The sequence below is a fragment of the Mobula birostris genome, chromosome 2 (genome assembly GCF_030028105.1).
Source record: "Mobula birostris isolate sMobBir1 chromosome 2, sMobBir1.hap1, whole genome shotgun sequence".
Taxonomy (NCBI): domain Eukaryota; kingdom Metazoa; phylum Chordata; class Chondrichthyes; order Myliobatiformes; family Myliobatidae; genus Mobula; species Mobula birostris.
In genome coordinates, this window is record NC_092371.1 from 98,364,061 (window position 1) to 98,388,630 (window position 24,570).

A 24,570-nucleotide genomic window follows, 5' to 3' on the forward strand; every position below is an offset into this window, starting at 1 on the left:
ATCTCTGATCATAATGCATACTTCCTAAATCAGGCAGCATCCTGGTAAATCTCCTCTGTACTCTTTCCAATGCTTCCACATCCTTCCTATAGTGAGGTGACCAGAAGTGGACACAGTACTCCAAGTGTGGCCTAACCAGAGTTTTATAGAGCTGCATCATCACATCGCGACTCTTAAACTCTATCCCTCGACTTATGAAAGCTAACACCCCATAAGCTTTCTTAACTACCCTATCCACCTGTGAGGCAACTTTCAGGGATCTGTGGATATGTACTCCGAGATCAGGTCCCACACCACCAGGTTCAGAAACAGCTACATTCCTACAACCATCATCTTCCACAACGCCAGGTTCAGGTACAGCTATTTCGCTATAACCATCAGGTCTCATACCACTAGATGCAGGAACAGCCATTTCCCTACACTCATCCAGTCCCACACCACCAGGTTCAGGAACAGCAACATTCCTGCAACCATCATGTTTCACAACACCAGATTCAACAGGTATTTCCCTACACCCATAAGGTCCCGCACCACCAGGTTCAGGAACAGCCATTTCCCTGCATACATCGTGTCCCACACTACCAGACTGAGGAACAGCCATTTCCCTCTAACCATCAGGTCTCATGCCACTAGGTGCAGGAACAGCCATTTCCTTATAACCATGATGTCCTACAGCACTAGGTTTAGGAACAGGTACATTCCTACATGCACAATGTTCCACACCACCCTGTTCAGTACCAGCTACTTCCTTACAACCATCAGGTCCCACACAACCAGGTTCAGGAACAGACAATTCCAAATAGCCATCAAGTCTCACACAACTCCGTTCAGAACCAGCTATTTCTGAAGAACCATCAGCTCTCATACCAATAGGTTCTGGAACAGCCATTTGCCTACACCCATCAGATTCCCCATTACAAGATTCAGGATCAGATATTTCCTTACAAACATCAGGTTTCACACTATCAGGTTCAGGAGTAGATATTTCAATACAACTATCAGGTCCAACACAGCCAGGTTCAGGAAGAGCTATATCCCTATAACTGTCAGGTCCCACACCACCAGATTGAGGAACAGCTATTTCCCTACACCCATCAGGTCCCACACCACCAGGTTCAGGAATATCCATTTCACTACAACCATCAGCTCTCGCACAAATACTTTCAGGAACTGCCATTTCCATACACCAATGAGTTCCCACACTGCCACGTTCAGGAACAGCTGTTTCCCTACAACCATCACGTCCCACACCACCAGTTTCAAGAACTGCTACATTGCTACCACCATCATGTTCACCACACCTGCTTCTGGAACAGCCATTTCCTTACAACCATCTGGTCCCACGCAGCCAGGTTCAGGAACAGACAATTCCCAATAAACATCAGCTCTCATACCAAGCACCAGGTTCAACAACAGGTATTTCCCTACACCCGTAAGGTCCCACATCACCAGCTACAGGAACAGATATTTCCTTACAAACATCAGGTCCCACACAACCAGGTTCAGGAACAGCTATATCTTTACAACTGTCAGGTCCCACACCACCAGATTGAGGAAGAGCCATTTCCCTATAACCATCAGGTCTCATACCACCAGGTTCAGGAACATCTATTTCCCTACAACCATCAGCTCTCATACAAATATGTTCAGGTACTGACATTTTCATACACCCATCAGTTCCCACAACACCACGTTCAGGAACAGTTGCTTCCCTGCAACAATCAGGTCCCACACCACCAGATTCAGGAACAGTCATTTCCCTACAACCATCAGATTACACACCACCAGTTTCAAGAACAGCTACATTCCTACAACCAACATGTTCACAACACCTGCTTCAGGAACATCTGTTTCCCTACAACGAACAGGTCCCACACCACTAGGCTGAGGAACAGCTATTTCCCTACAGACATCAGGTCACACACCACCATGGTCAGGAACAGCCATTTCTCTGCAGGCATCAGGTCCCACACCACTAGCTTCAGAAATAGCTACATTCCTATAACCATCATCTTGCACAACACCAAGTTCAGGAACAGCTGTTTCCCTGCACTCATCATGTCCCACACCACCAGTTTAAGAACAACCACTTCCCCTACAAGCAGCAGGTCCTACAGTACTAAGCTAAGGATCAGCCATTTCCCTACAACCTTCAGGTCCCACACCACCAGGTTCAGGAAAAGCCACTACCCTACATCCATCGGGAGCCCACCCCCAGGTTCAGTAACAGCTCTTTTCATACAGCCATCAGATCCCGCACCACCAGGTTCATTAACGGCCATTTCTGTACAGCCATCAGTTCCCACAGCACCAAGTTCAGGAACAGCTATATTCCTACCACCAACATGTTCCACAACACCAGGTTCAGAAACAGCTATTTCCCTGCACCAATCAGGTCCCACACCACCAGGTTCAGAAACTGCCACTTCCCTACATCCATCAGGTCTCACACCACCATGTTCAAGAACAGCTATTTCCTTACAACCATAGAAACCATAGAAACTACAGCACAGAAACAGGCCCTTTGGCCCTTCTTGGCTGTGCCGAACCATTTTCTGCCTAGTCCCACTGACCTGCACACGGACCATATCCCTCCATACACCTCCCATCCATGTATCTGTCCAATTTATTCTTAAAAGTTAAAAAAGAACCCGCATTTACCACCTCGTCTGGCAGCTCATTCCATACTCCCACCACTCTCTGTGTGAAGAAGCCCCCACTAATGTTCCCTTTAAACTTTTCCCCCCTCACCCTTAACCCATGTCCTCTGGTTTTTTTCTCCCCTTGCCTCAGTGGAAAAAGCCTGCTTGCATTCACTCTATCTATACCCATCATACCTCTATCAAATCACCCCTCATTCTTCTACGCTCCAGGGAATAAAGTCCTAACCTATTCAACCTTTCTCTGTAACTGAGTTTCTCAAGTCCCGGCAACATCCTTGTAAATCTTCTCTGCACTCTTTCAACCTTATTTATATCCTTCCTGTAATTTGGTGACCAAAACTGAACACAATACTCCAGATTTGGCCTCACCAATGCCTTATTGAGGGAGTTAGATATGGCCCTTGTGGCTACGGGGATCAGGGGGTATTGAGGGAAGGCTGGTGCAGGGTTCTGAGTTGGATGATCAGCCATGATCATAATAAATGGCGGTGCAGACTCGAAGGGCCGAATGGCCTACTCCTGCACCTATTTTCTATGTTTCTATGTTTCTATGTTTATACAACCTCATCATAACATTCCAGCTCTTATACTCAATACTTCGATTAATAAAGGCCAATGTACCAAAAGTTCTCTTTATGACCCTATCTACCTGTGACAACACTTTTAGGGAATTTTGTATCTGTATTCCCAGATTCCTCTGTTCCACTGCACCCCTTAGTGCCTTACCATTAACCCTGTATGTTCTACGTTGGTTTGTCCTTCCAACGTGCAATACCTCACACTTGTCAGTATTAAACTCTATCTGCCATTTTTCAGCCCATTTTTCCAGCTGGTCCAAGTCCCTCTGCAGGCTCTGAAAACCTTCCTCACTGTCTACTACACCTCCAATCTTTGTATCATCAGCAAACTTGCTGATCCAATTTACCACATTATCATCCAGATCATTGATATAGATGACAAATAACAATGGACCCAGCACTAATCCCTGTGGCACACCACTAGTCACAGGCCTCCACTCAGAGAAGCAATTCTCTACCACCACTCTCTGGCTTCTTCCATCGAGCCAATGTCTAATCCAATTTACCACCTCTCCATGTATACCTAGCGACTGAATTTTCCTAACTAACTTCCCATGCGGGACCTTGTCAAAGGCCTTACTGAAGTCCATGTAGACAATATCCACTGCCTTCCTTTCATCCACTTTCCTGGCAACCTCCTCGAAAAACTCCAATAGATTGGTCAAACATGACCTACCACGCACAAAGCCATGTTGACTCTCCCTAATAAGCCCCTGTCTATCCAAATGTTTGTAGATTCTGTCTCTTAGTACTCCCTCCAATAACTTACCTACTACTGACGTTAAACTCACCGGCCTATAATTTCCCGGATTACTTTTCGATCCTTTTTTAAACAACGGAACAACATGAGCCACTCTCCAATCCTCCGGCACTTCACCCGTAGACAGCGACATTTTAAATATTTCTGCCAGGGCCCCCGCAATTTCAACACTAGTCTCCTTCAAGGTCCGAGGAAACACTCTGTCAAGTCCCGGGGATTTATCCACTTTAATTTTCCTCAAGACAGCAAGCACCTCCTCCTTTTCAATCTGTACAGTTTCCATGGTCTCACTACTTGATTCCCTCAATTCCATAGATTTCATGCCAGCTTCCTTAGTAAATACAGTGACAAAAAACCTATTTAAGATCTCCCCTATTTCCTTTGGTTCCGCACAAAGCTGACCACTCTGATCTTCAAGAGGACCAATTTTATCCCTTACAATCCTTTTGCTCTTAATATACTTGTAAAAGCTCTTTGGATTATCCTTCACTTTGACTGCCAAGGCAACCTCATGTCTTCTTTTAGCCCTCCTGATTTCTTTCTTAAGTATTTTCTTGCACTTCTTATACTCCTCAAGCACCTGATTTACCCCCTGTTTCCTATACATTTAATACAACTCCCTCTTCTTCTTTATCAGAGTTGAAATATCCCTTGAGAACCAAGGCTCCTTATTCCTATTCAATTTTCCTTTAATCCTGACAGGAACATACGAACTCTGCACTCTCAAAATTTCCCCGTTGAAGGCTTCCCACCTACCAATCACATCTTTGCCAGAGAACAACCTGTCCCAATCCACGCTTTTTAGATCCTTTCTCATTTCTTCAAATTTGGCCTTCTTCCAGTTCAGAACCTCAACCCTAGGACCAGATCTATCCTTGTCCATGATCAAATTGAAACTAATGGTGTTATGATCACTGGAACCAAAGTGCTCCCCTACACAGACTTCTGTCACTTGCCCTAATTCGTTTCCTAACAGGAGATCCAATATTGCATCCCCTCTAATTGGTCCCTCTATATATTGATTTAGAAAACTTTCCTGAACACATTTTACAAACTCTAAACCATCTAGACCCCTAACAGTATGGGAGTCCCAATCAATGTATGGAAAATTAAAATCCCCTACCACCACAACTTTATGTTTCCTGCAGTTGCCTGCTATCTCTCTGCTCTTCCAAGTCTCGTTGACTATTGGGTGGTCTGTAATACAATCCTACTAATGTGGCCATACCTTTCCTGTTTCTCAGCTCCACCCATAAGGACTCAGTAGACAAGCCCTCTAATCTGTCCTGCCTGAGCACTGCTGTAATATTTTCCCTAACAAGCAATGCCACTCCCCCACCTTTCATTCCTCTGCCTCGATCACATTTGAAACATCGGAACCCTGGAATATTAAGCTGCCAGTCCTGCCCCTCCTGTAGCCAAATTTCACTAATTGCTACAACATCATAATTCCACGTGTCAATCCACGACTTCAACTCATCCGCCTTCCCTGCAATACTCTGCAACCATCAGGTCCCACACCACCAGGTTCAGGAATAGCAACATTCCTACAACCATCATGTTCCAGAACAGCATGTGCAACAACAGGTTTTTCCCTACACCCATAAGATCCCACACCACCAGACTGAGGAACAGCCATTTCCCTCTAACCATCAGGTCTGATACCACCAGGTTCAGGAACAGATATTTCCCAAGGATCAACAGGTCTCATACCACTAGGTGCAGGAACAGCCATTTCCATATAACCATGATGTCCTACACCACAAGGTTCAGGAATGGCTATTTCCCTACAACCATCAGGACCCACATAAACCAGCTTCAGAAACAGCTACATTCCTACAACCACAATGTTCCACACCACACTGTTCAGTACCAGCTATTTCCTTACAAGCATCACCTCTTACACCACCAGGTTCAGGAACAGACATTTCCCGATAACCATCAAGTCTCACACCACCAGGTTCAGAAACAACTATTTCCCAAGAATCATCAGCTCTCATACCAATACGTTCAGGAACAGCCATTTTGCTACACCCATCAGGTCCATACCACAATGTTCAGGAGCTGCAAATTTGCCGCAACCATCATATTCCACAACACCAGGTTCAACAACAGGTATTTCCCTACACCCATAAGGTCACACACCACCAGGTTCAGGAACATCTATTTCCCTACAGCCATCAGCTCTCATATAAATATGTTCAGGACCTGCCATTTCTATACACCCATCAGTTTCCACACCACCATTTTCAGGAACATCCATTTCCCTAGAACCATCAGCTCCCACACCACCGGTTTCAGGAACAGCAACATTGCTACCACCATCATGTTCACAACACCTGTTTCGGGAACAGCTATTTCCTTACAACCATCAGGTTCCACACCACCAGGATCAGTAACAGCTGTTTCCCTACAAACAGCAGGTCCCACACCACCAAATTACGGAACAGCCATTTCCCTATGTCCTTCAGGTCCCACACCGTCAGGTTCAGGAACAGATATTTCCCTGTAGCCATCAGGTCCTACACCACCAGGTTCAGAAACAGCTACATTCCTACAACCATAATGTTCTACAATAGCAGTTTCAGGAACTGCTATTCGCTATAACCATCAGGTCTCATACAACCAGGTGGAGGAACAGCCATTTCCGTATAATCATAAGGTCCTCGAGCACCAGGTTCAGGAACAGCTATTTCCTTACATCCATCAGGCCCCACACCACTAGGCTGAGGAACAGCTATTTCCCTAAAACCATCAGGTCACACACCTCAAGGTTCAGGAACAGCTCTATCCCTATAACTATCAGGTCCAACACCACCAGGTTCAGGAAAAGACATTTCCCAATAACCATCAAGTCTCACACCACCAGGTTCAGAAAAAGCTATTTCACAAGAACCATCAGATCTCATACCAATAGTTTCAGGAACAGCCATTTCCCTACACCCATCAGGTCCCACTCCACCAGGTTCAGGAACAGCAACATTCCAACAACTACCATGTTCCACAACACCAGGTTGAATAACAGGTATTTCTCTACACCCATAAGGTCCCACACCACCAGGTTCAGGAATGTCTATTTCCCTGTAACCATCAGATCCCACACAACCAGGTTCAGGAACAGCTATATCCCTATAACTGTCAGGTTCCACACCACCAGACTGAGGAACAGCCATTTCCCTATAACCATCAGGTCTCATACCACTAGGTTCTGGTACATCCATTTCCCTACAACCATCAGCTCTCATACCAATACGTTCAGGAACTGCCATTTCCATACACCAATCAGTTCCCACACCACCACGTTCAGGAACAGCTGTTTCCCTACAACCATCACGTCCCACACCACCAGTTTCAAGAACTGCTACATTGCTACCACCATCATGTTCACAACACCTGCTTCTGGAACAGCTATTTCCTTACAACCATCAGGTCCCACACCACCAAATTATGGAACAGCCATTTCCCTACACCCTTCATGTCCCACACCATCAGGTTCAGGAACAGATATTTCCCTACAAGTGTCAGGTCACACACCACCATGATCCGAAACAGCTATTTCCCTGCACTCATCAGGTCCCACACCACCAGGTTCAGGAACAGCCATTTCCCTACATACTTCAGGTCCCACACCACCAAGTGCAGGAACATCTATTTCCCTACACCCAACAGGTCCCACACCACCAAGTTCAGAAACAGTTATTACCCTGCAACCATCAGGTCCACTCTACCATGTTCAGAAACTGCCATTTCCCTACATTCGTCAGGTCTCACGCCACCAAGTTCAAGAACAGATATTTCCCTACAACCATCAGGTCTCATGCTATCAGGTTCAGGAACAGCCATTTCTCTACAACCAACAGGTCCCACACTGCCAGATTCAGGAACATTATTTCCCTAGAACCATCACGTCACACACCATCAGATTCAGGAATAGCCATTTCTCTCGAACCATTAGGTCCAACACCTAATGGTTGGACCATCAGGTATCAGGAACTGCTATTTTCCTATCACCTTCAGGTCTCACACTACAAGGTTCATGAACAGGTATTTCCCAACAACCAACATGTCTCTCACCACCAGGTTCAGGCACAGCCATTTCCATATAACCATCAGGTCCTACAGCACCAGGTTCAGGAGCAGCTATTTGCTTACAACCACAATGTTCCACATCACCAGGTTCAGGAACAGATATTTCCCTCGAACCATCAGGTCTTATAGCGTCAGGTTCAGGAGCAACTATTTCCCTATAACCATCAGGGTCCACACAAGTTCAAGAACGGCTATTTCCTTACAACTATCAGGTTCCAAACTACCAGGTTCAGTTACAGCTATTTCCCTACAACATTTAGGTCCCATACCATCAGGTTGAGGAACAGACTTTTCCCTACTACCATCAGATGACATACCACTAGATTCAGGAACAGCCAGTTCCCTACACCCATCAGTTCTGACACCACCAGGTTCAGGAACAGCTATATCCCTATAACTATCAGGTCCAACACCACCAGGTTCAAGAACAGACATTTCCCGATAGCCACCAAGTCTCACATAGCAGCTTCAGAAACAACTATTTCCCATGAACCATCAGCTCTCATACCAATAGGTTCAGAAACAGCTATTTCCCTACACCCTTCAGGTCCCAAACATTTGGTTCAGGAACAGATATTTCCCTATAAACGTCAGGTCACACACCACCATGATCAGGAACAGCTATTTCCCAACAGACATCAGGTCACACACCACAGTGATCAGGTACAGCTATTTCCCTACAGACATCTGGTCACACAACAGCATGTTCAGGAACAGCCATTTCCTTGCAGCCCTCAGGTTCCACACCACCGGGTTCAGAAACAGCTACATTCCTACAACCATCGTGTTGCACAATACCAGGTTCAGGAACAGCTATTTTCTTGCACTCATCAGGTCCCACACAACCAGGTGCAGGAGCAGCTATTTCCCTACAACCAGCAGGTCCTACAGTACTAAGTTGAGGATCAGCCATTTCCCTACAACCATCAGGTCCCACACAACCAGGTTCAGGAAGAGCTATATCCCTATAACTGTCGGGTCCCACACCACCAGACTGAGGAACAGCCATTTCCCGATAACCATCAGGTCTCACATAACCAGGTTCAGGAACATCTATTTCCCTACAGCCATCAGCTCTCATACCAATACGTTCAGGAACTGCCATATCCATACACTCATCAGTTCCCATACTACCAGGATCAGGAACAGCTATTTCCCTACAACCATCAGGTCTCACACAACCAGTTTCAGGAACAGCTACATTCCTGCAACCATCATGTTCACAACTCCTCCTTCAGGAACTGCTACTTCCTTACAGCTATCAGGTCCCCATCTACCAGGTTCAGTTACAGCTGTTTCCCTACAACGATCTCGTCTCACACCAACAGGATAAGGAACAGCTATTTCCCTACAGACATCAGGTCATGCACCTCCATGTTCAGGAACGGCCATTTCCCTGCAGCCATCAGGTCCCACACCACCACATTCAGAAACAGCTACTTTCCTGTGGTAAACCATGTATATATGTTGTAACTCGGTTACCGGTCTGGACACACCCCTCTGCTGACTGCCCCTGTGGCTCCTCCCACAGGGTCCTGTATAAAGGTGTTCGTCTTGCCCCTCCCCCTCAGTCCGGGGGCAGACACTCACTGTGGAGGTCGTATTGTACAGCAAATAAAAGCCTTTCAGTATTTTACCAAACCTCAGTCTTTTGGAGTAATTGAAGGTGCTTCAATTTTATTTGCTGTACGTTTTAAAACATGGAACAGGCCCTGAGACCAGAAAAATTAGACCTCGATCCGCAAATGCCTGACACTGGAAACGCTTTCGAACTCTGGCTGGCCTGCTTCGAAGCGTATCTAGAGGAGATTAAAGCGACCGACCCCGTAGCGAAGCGCAGAGTTCTACTCTCCAGGGTCGGTCCACGGGTCTATTCGCTGATCAGAGACCAGCCGAACTATGATGGTGCGATGAACGCACTCAAAAGACAATACCTGCGGCCGATAAACAGCGTCTATGCTCGGCACCGTTTTGCGACACGGCAACAGCGACCTGGGGAATCGAGTGCTGAGTTTGTCCAGGCCCTACGGGCACTCGTGCGAGCCTGCAATTGCCAGGAGCTGACGGCGGCGCAGCATACAGAACTCCTAGTGAGAGACGCCTTCGTCACGGGGACCAGGTCAGTGTACGTGCGCCAGCGGCTGCTGGAAAAAGCCGATCTTACCCTAAATTCGGCGATGGAGCTGGCTGATACGTTGGAGGCCGCTCTGCATAACTCCGAGGCTCTCCAGACACGCGATCCCCCGATGGCCTCGTGGGCGCCACAGACCCTGCAACCTGCTGGTGAATCGACCTTGGCTGCCGCCAGTCGTGAGTCCGCGAAGTGCTACTTCTGCGGACTGGAGAAGCACCCCCGGAAACGCTGCGCGGCCCGACAAGCTACCTGCTCCAGCTGCGGAAAGAAGGGCCACTTCGCCAAGATCTGTAAGTCAAAACCGCAAGCGGGATCGAGCAGCGCCACGTGCGAGACGTGGGGGTCGCCATCTTGCCTGCCGCCATCTTCCCTGCACGCCACCACCACGTGCGAGACATGGGGGCGGCCATCTTGGTCGGCGCCACCTCCCACCGCCTACGACCAACGGGTGCTCATGGGCCACCCCACCGCGCCGGACCAAGACAGCGACCCCGCCCTGGCTTCCGTGACCCTAGACCAAAGCGCTCCCCACCAGCTCGCAAGGTCAATGATGGACATCCTGGTGGAGGGGCACAGGACAAGCTGCCTGTTTGACACAGGCAGCACGGAGAGTTTTATCCACCCGGCCACGGTGCAGCACTGTGGACTCATGATACGGCTGGTAAGTCAGAGGGTCACCATCTCCAGGTCGCATACAACAGACATCCGGGGGGGTTGTGTAGCGACGCTAGTGGTGCAGGGCACAGAATATCGGGACTTTACGTTATTGGTCTTGCCTCAACTGTGTGCCCCTGTGCTGTTGGGGTTGGACTTCCAGAGCCACCTGAAAAGCATGACAATGAAGTATAATGAGCCCCTCCCGCCAATTACTGTCATAAATCCCCTGTTTTGTAGAGATATGTCACGTACCCCGCTACTGACCACCCACACACACCGACCTGCACATCCCACCCAACACCATGCCAACTGCCACACTACCGACACCACTTGCGGCCTCTCCACCCTCAGGATCCCTCCCCCACTGCTGTTCGCCAACCTGACCCCCGACTGTAAACCTGTGGCAACTAAAATCAGGAAGTACAGCGCGGGGGACAGAGCTTTCATTAAGTCGGAGGTGCAGCGACTGCTCAGGGAGGGGGTCATTGAGGCAAGCACAAGTCCTTGGAGGGCGCAGGTGGTGGTTGTTCGGAATGGGGAGAAGAATAGGATGGTTGTGGACTATAACCAGACCAGCAATAGGTTCACGCAGCTCGACGCGTACCCTCTACCCCGCATTGCGGATATGGTCAATCAGATAGCGCAGTACAAGATGTACTCGACCATAGACCTAAAATCCGCTTACCATCAGCTCCCCATCCGCCGGGAGGACCGCCCTTACACTGTCTTCGAGGCAGACAGCAGGTTTTATCAATTCCTGCGCGTCCCCTTTGGTGTCACGAATGGTGTATCTGTCTTCCAGAGGGCAATGGACCAGATGGTGGACCAGTGCCAGCTGATGGCCACGTTCCCATATCTGGATAACATCACCATCTGCAGTCACGACCGGCAGGATCACGAGAACAACCTCCAAAAATTTTTCCAAGCGGCCAAATCTTTCAACCTCACCTATAACAAGGACAAGTGTGTATTTGGGACCACCCGACTTGCTATCCTTGGGTGTGTCATGGAGAATGGAGTCATTGGCCCTGACCCCGACTGTATGCGCCCCTTGTTGGAACTCCCTCTTCCCAATACCCTCAGAGCCCTCAAAAGGTGCCTGGGCTTCTTTTCATATTACGCTCAATGGGTCCCTAACTACGCAGACAAGGCCCGCCCCCTGGTCAAGTCCTCCACATTCCCCCTCTCAGCCGAGGCCCGTGCGGCCTTCAGCTGCATAAAAGGGGACATTGCCAAAGCAGCAATGCATGCGGTGGATGAGGCCATTCCCTTCCAAGTAGAGAGTGACGCCTCCGACTTTGCGCTGGCTGCTACCCTCAACCAGGCAGGAAGACCAGTGGCGTTCTTCTCCCGTACCCTTCAAGGCCCTGAAATTCGGCACTCTGTGGTAGAGAAAGAGGCCCAGGCCATAGTGGAAGCTATAAGGCACTGGAGGCACTATCTTGCCGGCAAAAGGTTCACCCTGCTAACTGACCAGCGCTCAGTCGCACTCATGTTTAATAATCAGCAGCGGAGCAAAATCAAAAATGATAAAATTCTGAGGTGGAGAATAGAACTTTCCACCTACAACTATGACATCATGTACAGGCCTGGGAAGCTCAATGAGCCCTCGGATGCCCTATCCCGGGGAACATGCGCCAGCGCGCAGATCGATCGGCTATACACCCTACATGTAGACTTCGTGAAAGCCCGGAACCTGCCTTACTCCCTTGAGGAGAGCAGGATGATGACCAGGGACTGCCAAGTCTGCGCAGAGTGCAAACCGCACTTCTACCGACCCGAAAAGGCACCACTCATCAAGGCCACCCGCCCCTTTGAGTGACTGAGTGTTGACTTTAAGGGCCCCCTTCCCTCCACCGACCGCAATGTGTACTTTCTTAACGTTATCGACGAGTACTCGCGGTTCCCCTTCGCCATCCCCTGCCCCGACACCACTACCACGTCAGTTATAAAAGCCCTGCGCAAGCTCTTCACTCTGTTTGGATACCCATGCTATATCCACAGTGACAGAGGGTCCTCGTTTATGAGTGACGAGCTGCGCCAATACCTGCTGGCTGGGGGAATTGCAACCAGTAGGACCACGAGCTATAATCCCCGGGGGAATGGACAGGTAGAGAAGGAGAATGGCACAGTGTGGAAAGCCACACTCTTAGCCCTCAGGTCAAAGGGACTGCCGGTCTCCCGCTGGCAGGAGGTCCTTCCCGAGGCACTCCACTCCATCCGCTCCGTTATGCACGGCCACCAATGCCACCCCTCATGAGCGGCTCTTTTCTTTTCCCAGAAAATCGACCACTGGAACCACCCTACCATCTTGGCTGACGTCCCCGGGGCCAGTGCTGCTCTGGAAACATGCGAGGAGCAATAAATACTCCCCGATAGTTGAGAGGGTTCACTTACTTCATGCGAACCCCCAGTATGCCTACGTGGTTTTACCTGATGGGCGGGAGGACACGGTCTCCATCCGCGACCTGGCGCCCGCAGGAGAACCGGGCCCCTACCCTGAACACTCCGTGCTGACTATTGACCCCGTACCCACCGATGTATGTACCTATGAGACACCGTGCACCCCAAACCCTATACAGACACCACACGGCACTCCCATACCGGGCGCAACGTACACGCACGAGGGATTACCGACACCTAACGTGCTGGCACCTGAAGTCAGGCCGGAGCCAGCACAACCGCCATCGCCGGTGCTACGTAGATCACAGCGACGGACTCGACTGCCTGATAGACTTAACCTGTAAATATACTTGTTGTAAATATTGTCAGTCACTTCACCCCGCGGGACTCTTTTTAAAAAAAAGGAGGGGTGAATGTGGTAAACCACGTATATATGTTGTAACTCGGTTACCGGTCTGGACACACCCCTCTGCTGACTGCCGCTGTGGCTCCTCCCACAGAGTACTGTATAAAGGTGTTCGCCTTGCCCCTCCCCCTCAGTCCGGGGGCAGACACTCAGCATATTGTACGGCGAATAAAATCCTTTCAGTATTTTACCAAACCTAGTCTTTTGGAGTAATTGAAGGTGCTTCATTTCCTACAACCAGATGTTGCACAACACCAAGTTCAGAAACAGCTATTTCCTTACACCCATCAGGTCCCACACCACCAGGTTCAGAAATTGCCATTTCCCTACATCCATCAGGTCTCACACCGCCAGGTTCAAGAACAGATATTTCCCTACAACCATCAGGTCTCATATCATCCGGTACAGGAAAAGCTATTTCCCTGCAACCACAATGTTCCACACGACCATGTTCAGTACCAGTTATTTCCTTACAGCCATCAAGCCCTACACCACCAGGTTCAGGAAAAGCATCATTCCTACAACCATCATGTTCCACAACACCAGTTTCAGGAACAGCCATTTCCCTGCATACATCAGGTCCCACACCACCAGACTGAGTAACAGTCATTTCCCTCAATCCATCAGGACTCATACCACCAGGTTCAGGAACAGATATTTCCCAAGGACCAACAGGGCTCACACCACGAGGTTCAGGAACAGCTATTTCGCTTTAACCATCAAGTCTCATCCCACTAGGTGCAGGAACAGCCATTTCCGTATAATCATGATGTCCTACACCACATGGTTCCGGAACAGCTACATTTCTACAACCACAATGTTCCACACCACCCTGTTCAGTACCAGCTATTTCCTTACAGCCATCAGGCCCTACACCACCAGGTTCAGGAACAGACATTTCCCGACAACCATCAAGTCTCACGCCACCAGGTTCAGAAACAGCTATTTCCCAAGAACCATCAGCTCTCATACCAATAGGTTCAGAAACAGCCGTTTCCCTACACCCATCAGGTCCATACATCAAGTTTCATGAACAGCAAATTTGCCACAGCATCATGTTCCACAACACCAGGTTCAACAACAGGTATTTCCCTACACCCATAAGGTCCCACACCACCAGGTTCAGGAACAGCTATATCCCTATAACTGTCAAGTCCCATACCACCAGACTCTGGCATAGCCGTTTCCCTATAACCATCAGGTCTCATACCACCAGGTTCAGGAACATCCATTTCCCTACAACCATCAGCTCTCATACAAGTACATTCAGGAACTTCCATTTCCATACACCCATCAGTTCCCACACCACCAGAATCAGGAACAGCCATTTCCCTTCAACCATCAGGTCTCACACCACCAGTTTCAGGAACAGCTACATTCCTACAGTCAACATGTTCACAACACCTGTTTCTGGAACAGCAAATTCCTTACAACCATCAGGTTCCACACCACCAGGATCAGTAACAGCTGTTTCCTTACAAACAGCAGGTCCCACACCATCAAATTGAGGAGCATTCATTTCTCTACACCCTTCAGGTCCCAATCATCTGGATCAGGAACAGATTTTTCCCTACAAACGTCAGATCACACACCAGCATGTTCAGGAACAGCCATTTCCTTGCAGCCCTCAGGTTCCACACCACCAGGTTCAGAAACAGCTACATTCCTACAACCATCGTGTTGCACAATACCAAGTTCAGGAACAGCTATTTTCCTGCACTCATCAGGTCCCACACAACCAGTTTAAGGGATAGCCATTTCCCTACACCCTTCAGGTCCCACACAACCAGGTTCAGGAACAGCTATAAGCTATATCCCTATAACTGTCAGGTCCCACACAACCAGATTGAGGAACAGCCATTTCCCGATAACCATCAGGTCTCACATAACCAGGTTCAGGAACATCTATTTCCCTGCAGCCATCAGCTCTCATACCAATACGTCCAGGAACTGCCATATCTATTCACCCATCAGTTCCCATACTACTAGGATTAGGAACAGCTATTTCCCTACAACCATCAGGTCTCACATAACCAGTTTCAGGAACAGATATATTCCTACAACCATCATGTTCACAACTCCTCCTTCAGGAACTGCTACTTCCTTACAACTATCAGGTCCCAATCTACCAGGTTCAGTTACAGCTGTTTCCCTACAACGATCTCGTCTCACACCAACAGGATAAGGAACAGCTATTTCCCTACAGACATCAGGTCATGCACCTCCATGTTCAGGAACGGCCATTTCCCTGCAGTCATCAGGTCCCACACCAAGAGGTTCAGAAAGAGCTACATTCCTACAACCAGATGTTGCACAACACCATATTCAGGAACTGCTATTTCCTTACACCCATCAGGTCCCACACCACCAGGTTCAGAAACTGCCATTTCCCTACATCCATCAGGTCTCACACTGCCAGGTTCAGGAACGGATATCTCCCTACAACCATCAGGTCTCATACCATCCGGTACAGGAAAAGCTATTTCCCTGCAACCACAATGTTCCACACAACCATGTTCAGTAACATCTATTTCCTTACAACCATCAGGTCCCGCTCCACCAGGTTCAGGAAAAGCATCATTCCTACAACCAACACACATAAAAGTTGCTGGTGAACGCAGCAGGCCAGGCAGCATCTCTAGGAAGAGGTGCAGTCGACGTTTCAGGCCAAGACCCTTTGTCAGGACTGACGTTTCAGGCCGAAACCCTTCGTCAGGGTCTCGACCTGAAACGTCGACTGCACCTCTTCCTAGAGATGCTGCCTGGCCTGCTGCACTCACCAGCAACTTTTATGTGTGTTGCTTGAATTTCCAGCATCTGCAGAATTCCTGTTGTTTGCGTTATTCCTACAACCATCATGTTCCACAACACCAGCTTCAGGAACAGCCATTTCCCTGCACACATCAGGTCCCACACCACCAGACTGAGTCATTTCCCTCTATCCATCAGGACTCATACTACCAGGCTCAGGAACAGATATTTCCCAAGGACCAACAGGGCTCACACCACGAGTTTCAGGAACAGCTATTTCGCTTTAACCATCAAGTCTCATCCCACTAGGTGCAGGAACAGCCATTTCCGTATAACCATGATGTCCTACACCACCAGATTCAGGAACAGCTACATTCCTACAACCACAATGTTCCACACCACCCTGTTCAGTACCAGCGATTTCCTTACAACCATCAGGCCCTCCACCACCAGGTTCAGGAACAGACATTTCCCGACAACCATCAAGTCTCACGCCACCAGGTTCAGAAACAGCTATTTCCCAAGAACCATCAGCTCTCATACCAATAGGTTCAGAAACAGCCATTTCCCTACATCCATCAGGTCCATACCACAAAGTTCATGAACAGCAAATTTGTCACAGCATCATGTTCCACAACACCAGGTTCAACAACAGGTATTTCCCTACACCCATAAGGTCCCACACCACCAGGTTCAGGAACAGATATTTCCCTATAACTGTCAGGTCCCATACCACCAGACTCTGGCACAGCCATTTCCCTATAACCGTCAGGTCTCATACCACCAGATTCAGGAACATCCATTTCCCTACAATCATCAGCTCTCATTCAAATGCGTTCAGGAACTTCAATTTCCATACACCCATCAGTTCCCACACCACCAGAATCAGGAGCAGCCATTTCCCTTCAACCGTAAGGTCCCACACCACCAGGTTCAGGAACAGCTATATCCCTACAACTGTCAGGTCCCATACCACCAGACTCTGGCACAGCCATTTCCCTATAACCGTCAGGTCTCATACCACCAGATTCAGGAACATCCATTTCCCTACAATCATCAGCTCTCATTCAAATGCGTTCAGGAACTTCCATTTCCATACACCCATCAGTTCCCACACCACCAGAATCAGGAGCAGCCATTTCCCTTCAACCATCAGGTCTCACACCACCAGTTTCAGGAACAGCTACATTCCTACAGTCATCATGTTCACAACACCGGCTTCTGGAACAGCTATTTCCTTACAACCATCAGGTCCCACACCACCAGAATCAGTAACAACGGTTTCCCTACAAACAGCAGGTCCCACACCACCAGAATCAGTAACAACGGTTTCCCTACAAACAGCAGGTCCCACACCACCAAATTGCAGAACAGCCATTTCCCTATGTCCTTCAGCTCCCAACCATCTGGTTCAGGAACAGATATTTCCCTACAAACGTCAGGTCACACACCCCCATGATCAGAAACAGCTATTTCCCAACAGACATCAGGTCACACTCCACCGACATCAGGAACAGTTATTTCCCTACAGACATCTGGTCACACACCAGCATGTTCAGGAACTGCCATTTCCTTGTAGCCCTCATGTCCCACACCACCAGTTTCAGAAACAGTTACATTCCTACAACCATCGTGTTACACAATACCAGGTTCAGGAACAGCTATTTTCCTGCACTCATCAGGTCCCACACAACCAGGTTAAAGAACAGCCATTTCCCTCCACCCTTCAGGTCCCACACCACCAAGTGCAGGAGCAGCTATTTCCCTACAACCAGCAGGTCCTACAGTACTAAGTTGAGGATCAGCCATTTCCCTACAACCATCAGGTCCCACGCAACCAGATTCAGGAACAGCCACTACTCTACAAACATCGGGACCGCACCCTCAGTGTCAGTAACAGGTATTTTCATACATCCGATAGGGCCCACAGCACAAAATTCAGGAGCAGCCATTTCCGTATAACCATCAGTTCCCACACCACCAGGTTCAGGAACATCCATTTCCTTTCCCACAATTGGTCCCACACCACCAGGTTCTGGAACATCCATTTCCCTTCCCACAATTGGTCCCACACCACCAGGTTCTGGGAGAGCTATTTCTCTACAACCATCAGGACCCACACTAGCAAGTGGAGGAACAGCCATTTCCCTACACCCCACAGATCCCGCACCGCCAGGTTCAGGAACAGCTATTTCCCTACAGCCATCAGATCCCGCACCACCAATTTCAGAAACAGCTATACTCCTACTACCAACATGTACCATACCACCAGGTTCAGAAACAGTTATTAGCCTACAACCATCAGGTCCACACCACCAGGTTCAAACACTGCCATTTCCCTACATCCATCAGGTCTCGCACCACCAGCTTCAAGAGCAGATATTTCCCTACAACCATCAGATCTCATACCATCAGGTTCAAGAACAGCCATTTCCCTACACCCAACAGGTCTCACACAGCAGATTCAGGAACAGCTATTTCCCTAGAAACATCAAGTCACACACCACCAGATTCAGGAACAGCCATTTCCCCCCAACCATTAGGTCCAACACCACTGGGTTCAGGAACCACCAAGTTAATGATCAGCTATTTCCTTATAACCATCAGATCCCACATCAGCAGGTTCTGGAACAGCAATTTCCCTACAAACATCAGGTCCCACACCAACAGGTTCAGGAACAGTTATTTCCCTACAACCAACAGGTCCCACAGCACCAGGCTCAGGAACAGCCATTATCCTACAGCCATCTGGTCCTCCAGCACCAGGTTCAGAATCAGCTACTCTTCTACAACTATGATGACGCTCACACCAGGTAGAGAAACAGCCATTTCCCTGGAACCATCAGGTTCCACACCGGCAGGTTCAGGAACGGATACATTTCCCTAGAACCATCAGGTTCCACACCAGCAGGTTCAGGAACGGATACATTTCTACAACCATTATGTTCCACAACACCAGTTTCAGAACAGCTATATCCCTATAATAATCAAGTCACACACCACCAGATTCAGGAACAGCCATTTCCCTCTAACCATCAGGTCTCACACAACCAGGTGGAGTAACAGGTATTACCCTACAGCCATCATGTCTCATACCAATAGTTTGAGGAACAACCATTTTCCTACATGCATCAGGTCCCACCCCACCAGGTTCAGGGACAACTCTTTCCCGATAGCCATCATGTCTCACACCACCTGGTTCAGGAACAGATATTTTCCTACAACTATCAGGTCTCTGACGACTAGGTTCAGGAACAGCTATTTCCCTGCAACCATCAGGTACCTCACCACCAGGTTCTGGAACAGCTATTTCTCTATAACCATCAGGTCCCACAGCACCAGTTCAGGAACAGCTATTTCCCTACAACGATCAGGACCCACACCACGAGGTTCAAGAACAGCTGTTTCCCTACAACCGTCAAATCACACACTACCAGGTTCAGGAGCAGCCTGTTCCCAACAACCACCAGGTCCCACACCACCAGGTTCAGAAATAGCTACATAGCTACAACCATCATGTTCCACGACACCAGTTTCAGGAACAGCTATATCCCTATAACTATCAGGTCCCACACCAGCAGGTTCAGGAACAGCTATTTCTTTGCAACCATCAGGTACCTCACCACCAGGTTCTGGAACAGCTATTTCCCTATAACCATCAGGTCCCACAACACCAGTTCAGGGACAGCTATTTCCCTACAATCATAAGGTCTCACACCACCAGGTTCAGGAACAGCTATTTCCCTACAACGATCAGGATCCACACCACGAGGTTCAAGAACAGCTGTTTCCCTACAACCGTTAAATCACACACTACCAGGTTCAGGAGCAGCCTGTTCCCAACAACCACCAGGTCTCACGCAACAAGGTTCAGGAACAGCTGTTTCACTACAGCCTTCAGGTCGCACACCACCAAGATGAGAAATAGACGTTTCCCTACAACTATCAGGTCCCTCACCACCAGATTCAGGAACAGCCATTATCCTAATGCCATCTGGTCCTCCAGCACCAGGTTCAGGATCAGGTATTTCCATACAACTATGATGTCCCACACAACCAGGTTCAGGAACAGACATTTCCCTGGAACCATCAGGTTCCACACCAGCAGGTTCAGGAACAGATACATTTCTACAACCATCATGTTCCACAACACCAGTTTCAGGAACAACTATATCCCTACAACTCTCAGGTCACACACAACTAGATTCAGGAACAGCCATTTCACTATAACCATCAGGTGCTACATAACCAGGTTCAGCAACAGGTATTTCCCTACAACCATCAGGTCTCATACCAATAGGTTGAGGAACAGCCATGTCCCTACATGCATCAGGTCCCACACCAACATGCTCAGGAAAAGCTATTTCCCTACAACCATCAGGACCGACACCAGCAGATTCAGGAACAGCTATTTCCCTACAACGATCAGGATCCACACCACGAGGTTCAAGAACAGCTGTTTCCCTACAACCGTTAACTCACACACTACCAGGTTCAGGAGCAGCCTGTTCCCAACAACCACCAGGTCTCACGCAACAAGGTTCAGGAACAGCTGTTTCACTACAGCCTTCAGGTCGCACACCACCAAGATGAGAAATAGACGTTTCCCTACAACTATCAGGTCCCTCACCACCAGATTCAGCAACAGCCATTATCCTAATGCCATCTGGTCCTCCAGCACCAGGTTCAGGATCAGGTATTTCCATACAACTATGATGTCCCACACAACCAGGTTCAGGAACAGACATTTCCCTGGAACCATCAGGTTCCACACCAGCAGGTTCAGGAACAGATACATTTCTACAACCATCATGTTCCACAACACCAGTTTCAGGAACAACTATATCCCTACAACTCTCAGGTCACACACAACTAGATTCAGGAACAGCCATTTCACTATAACCATCAGGTGCTACATAACCAGGTTCAGCAACAGGTATTTCCCTACAACCATCAGGTCTCATACCAATAGGTTGAGGAACAGCCATGTCCCTACATGCATCAGGTCCCACACCAACATGCTCAGGAAAAGCTATTTCCCTACAACCATCAGGACCGACACCAGCAGATTCAGGAACAGCTATTACCCTACAACCATCAGGTCCCACACAACCAGGTTAAGGAACAGCTATAGCCTAACAACTGTCAGGTCTAACTCCACCAGATTCAGGAACAGCTGGAAGGACCGCCCCTGTCTGCAATGGAGTAGCAGTATTTTTCTGCTGCTCTTAGTTTTCTTTCTTTCCCCCTAGTTTAAGCTTTGAATTTAAAATTTTTACTTGTTGATTTTTGAGGGTGATCAATATGTCTATGTCTGCAAGAAGTGGGCAGAATTTACCTGAACCTAGTGATAAAGGTAATAGGAAAGGAAAGGTGCAAAAGGAAAGATCCAATGAAATGCCATCGTGGGCTGAAGGTATTGTTTGGACACTGAATTCAATTAAGGATCAGAATGGATCAATTAAAGACGAACTGGAAAAGAATAGTAGTGAAATGAAGTCATTTCTGGGAAAACTTAAAGACCTGGAAATTCAAGTTATTTCACACGAAGAGGAATTGAAGATAACTAAGCAAAAGCTGTCTGAAGCTACAACTCGTTTGGAAAAATATCAAAATAAGATTATAGACCTGGAAACTAGGTCTCGACGAACGAATATAAGAATTGTTGGGCTGCAGGAAGGAGCTGAAGATGCAGATCTAACGGCTTACTTTGGTAAGCTTTTCCACACTTTATTTCCTACCATTCTATCAAAGCCGCCTGCTGTAGAAAGGGCACACGGGGCGTTTATCTCGAAATTGAAGGACTCGAGTAAACCAAGATCTGCAACACACATAAAAGTTGCTTGAATTTCCAGCATCTGCAGAATTTCTGTTGTTTTTGTAAACCAAGATCTGTTCTGGTTTGCTTTCATCACTTTAAAATTAAAGATCAAATAATACGACAGGCAAGAAAACAGAGAGTTTTTAGATTTATGGAATCTGAGCTCCACTTCTATGAAGATTATCCAAGAGAGATAATGGAACAAAGATCAAAATTTGCCCTGGTATTGAAACAAGCATATGATAAGAATCTTTTCCCGTCTCTGAGGTATATGACAAAACTTAATATTTTCCCTCCTAATCCTCCTCCTCGTACTTTTTTTGATCCAAAAGCTGCACTGGATTTTGTTCAAGCTTTGCCTGCCGCTGTCACCGACACTGCTGTTGAATGATCCATCTGAAAGGCTGTTTGGCTATTTCTATATTATTCACATTTTAGAAAGAAGATTTATGAAAGTCACTTGTATATTTCATCGACAGACTAATTAAAGAACATGGGGAGTTGTTTTTTATTGCATATTATTGGTTTTCCTTTGGAAAGATTTACGGATTAAGTATCTCTGCTCAAATGATCTCTGGACATTTTATGACTGAGGGAAGAAGATAAGGCGATTTGTTCCTTTAATTTAGTACTTCGTAGCTAATTGGTAGTTTTTCCTACTAACAGGGCTTTTTATATATTTTTCTGTTGTATTGTAACATTTTATAACTGAATTTAAAGCTTTTTTAGGGAATTAATATTAAACTTAAACCTGGCGCTGGTTTTTCTCTCTAAGAGATAACATTATTTTGGTTCTTTCTTGTTTATCAGTCAATGGAATGTAAATACCTTTTTTTCCTGAGACTTTATTGTCTTTCTCACAAGGTCACTCTACTTTTTTACTAACTGAGGGGAGGGAAAGAAAACACAGACAGCGCAGTCAGCAGCTTTGAATTCTATCGTAGATCGCTTGCCTTTTTCCGGTTTCTGGGTGTGGGTGGGTGGGTTTAGAGTTAGTTTTTTTCCCATCGGGTGGTTCGGAGCATGCGTGTTTTTTATTTGGTTGTATTCTTCATCACTGCCACCTTTGATTATCCTGCATTGGTATGTGCTTTGTGCATGTATAAAATAGAATGAAATTATAGTATGCTGTTCAAACGGATTAATATAATAAGTTGGAATATATGTGGATGGAATCATCCCATTAAACGAAAGAAGACTTTTAAAATTATTAACCGACTCCAACCTGATATAATTTTTGCTCAAGAGACATATATCAGGGCGGGAGATCAAAACAGGTTTTTTAGATGGTGGAATCGTTTGCAATTCCACTCCACTTCTCAGAGTTAAACAAAAGGCGTGTCTATTTTCATTAAACCTAATATATTTATTCAAGAGGATATTGAATCAGATTCTAATGGTAGATTTTTAATTGTTAAAGGAACAATCTGTAATAGAAAAGTCGTTTTGGTTAATTTGTATGGTTCTAACTTAGATGATCCTTCTTTTTTTAAAAAGGTATTCGCTTTACTGCCTGACTTAAATGAATATATGCTCATAATGAGTGGAGATTTTAATTGTTGTTTAAATCCTATGATTAATAAGAGCTCAACCAATCAGCGACTTCCAAATCGATCCGCGTTATTTATTGACTGTGGCACAGCCATTTCCCTATAACCATCAGGTCTCATACCACCAGGTTCAGGAACATCCATTTCCCTACAATCATAAGCTCTCATACAAATACGTTTCAGGAACTTCCATTTCCATACACCCATCAGTTCCCACACCACCAGAATCAGGAACAGCCATTTCCCTTCAACCATCAAGTCTCACACCACCAGTTTCAGGAACAGCTACATTCCTACAGTCAACATGTTCACAACACCTGCTTCTGGAACAGCAATTTCCTTACAACCATCAGGTCCAACACCACCAGGATGAGTAACAGCTGTTTCCCTACAAACAGCAGGTCCCACACAACCAAATTGCGGAGCATTCATTTCCCTACACCCTTCAGGTCCCAAACATTTGGTTCAGGAAGAGATATTTCCCTACAAACGTCAGGTGACACACCACCATGATCAGGAACAGCTATTTCCCAACAGACATCAGGTCACACACCACAGTGATCAGGTACAGCTATTTCCCTACAGACATCTGGTCACACAACAGCATGTTCAGGAACAGCCATTTCCTTGCAGCCCTCAGGTTCCACACCACCGGGTTCAGAAACAGCTACATTCCTACAACCATCGTGTTGCACAATACCAGGTTCAGGAACAGCTATTTCCCTACAGCCAGCAGGTCCTACAGTACTAAGTTGAGG